The 1,986-nt window shown below is 47.3% G+C and overlaps 1 protein-coding gene across 2 annotated transcripts in view; it reads right to left on the bottom strand.

The window, feature by feature from the left end:
* Positions 1-1,363, bottom strand: part of LOC308401286 (leucine-rich repeat and fibronectin type III domain-containing protein 1-like protein) — a 204,100-nt gene extending 202,737 nt beyond the window's left edge. For both annotated transcript variants that reach the window (XM_080889440.1, XM_080889442.1), the window contains exon 1: positions 178-1,363. The gene's annotated coding sequence lies outside the window, so the exon portion shown is untranslated. The remainder of the gene's footprint in view (positions 1-177) is intronic.
* Between the last annotated feature and the right edge of the window lie 623 nt (positions 1,364-1,986).

Raw genomic sequence — 1,986 nt, 5'->3', positions numbered from 1 at the left:
GGCTCTTCTAAAATTACAAACCAACCTCTAAAAAGCGATGCGGCATTTAAAAAAACAAACAAACAAAAAAACAAAAAAAACGAGAACATGCAGACGGGGGAAGGTGGTTGAGGGAACGGGGAGAGAAAATGGTGCGATAATCGGACAGAGGGGAAAAGTAGATAGACACTATCATACCTGCGCGTCTGCCTCTCCTCCTGTTGTTGAGGCTATGTCTCCTCTGGTTATTTGCTCCCTTTTCAAGCCAGGTGAAGAACTCGAAAGAAAATACTAAATAATCCCCTTTCTGATCGGAATAATTTTCAAGCCCAATAAGAAAATATATCCACTTTTTTATGTTGTTGTCTGACACCGCGCAAGGCTAACCGCGCTGCGGGGCTGCTGGAGGGGAGACGGGGCAAGGCAAGCGTTTCAATTTAGTTCCCGTTGAGTTTGCATCAAAAGCCCTTTACGGGTGCAAGGCCGGTCGCAGTCTATAACCTACAGCTATCCACTGTCCGCTAGTGATCCGCTGGGACAGGACTGTAAGAGAGAGGGGGGAAACGCCGTTAAACCGGCGCACCGCTGCGTTGAGCGCTCATTTGGACTCCATACGAGCTCCCCCCTGTTTCTGTTTAGACTCCGTTAATCGGTCATTTGAAGGAAAATACACAAACGCTGGAGGTTAGTATCGCTGGGTTCCCGTGTCTAAAGAGTGGAGGAAAAGCGATGTGTAGTAAAGGAAACCACGCTGGACTCATTTGCCGGTCTCCCCTATGGGTGATCTCCGCTTCCCCATTCAGCAGCTGCCTCTGCTGTCCTAAGGTCCAATCTTACTCCTTCGCAGCTCTTCGTGTTTCATCTGTAGACGCCTGAAACAAAAATCCTGTCAGGGTAATGGTGGGTAGGTGTTATCCGTCCCAAGGTCTTCCACAGGTAAAAAATAAATAAATAAACAAAATAGGTGCACGAATTTGTAACTCTTCTCTCCACCCCCAAAAAACAGAAACTATAAAATCACATAGCTCAGTGAAACCGCTGCTCCCCTTTTTCCTCTACACAAGTGACTTTGTCTTGACCTCTCTCTGCTCTCGGCGTTGTTGTCTGTGAGGAAAAACACAGGACCACACCGCGGGCAGCCGGAGGATGGTGGACGAGGCGTTATAGGTCAAAGAATAAGGCGAGCTTCAGATGGAAGGAGAAACAAATTTCGCAGCGAAAGAAAATCCCACATTTAAAGTCCTTTAGCTCATTTTAAAAACCCGCTCTGATCCGCTACGATGAGCAGTCCCTCCTGCAGTTACTTTCACACTGTGCGGCGGTTTTTCCCGGGAGGCGATACGCCCACCAGCCCCGCTCCTGTCTGTCTCCTTCCCTCCGTATCTGTGTCCTGCTCTGTCTACTGACAAGTCGCTGCTCCGGGATTACAAGCTGGTGATAACAGATGGATGCCTTATGACGACGGTGGGTGATGCCATCGCCTGGACCTCAGCCTGCAGTAGCTGAAGTTTAGGGTCTGTCAGGACACACAGTAGACAGCCACACTGTCAATAGGTTCTCAACGTGTGGAGCAGGGACTTGAAGAGGACCACGTGAATGCAGTTACAGCTGCAAAGCAGGAAAAAGCTTACATTTTATCAGTTGTTATTAAAGGTAGGCTATCTGCTCATGTTCTGGAATGCACTACTGTTGACAATAAAAATCACTGCCAGTAGTCTTGGTTCAAGCCAGTACATATGCACAAACACTGCTCACTTATATCTGCATATCGCTGTTTGACCCTAAGCATAGCTCAGGTGCAGCTGCTCTAGGTTGCCAGTGGAGGCAAGAGAGATGAGTTGCACAGCTCTTGTCTTTAGTCAGGAACCTCCATGTGATGGGAATGACTGGCTTTACTTTCATCATATGTGATGTCAAAGGCTTTATGCCTGATAAATACTTGTAATTACCACTAGGAGGAAGAGAGGAGCAGACACTGAATTATGAAACATAAATAATATTAAACGG

Source organism: Rhamphochromis sp. 'chilingali', assembly GCF_963969265.1.
Source record: "Rhamphochromis sp. 'chilingali' genome assembly, chromosome: 8".
In the NCBI taxonomy this organism is placed as follows: Eukaryota; Metazoa; Chordata; class Actinopteri; order Cichliformes; family Cichlidae; genus Rhamphochromis; species Rhamphochromis sp. 'chilingali'.
Note: the sequence above shows the minus strand (reverse complement) of the source record. Positions and strands in the feature narration are given on the sequence as shown.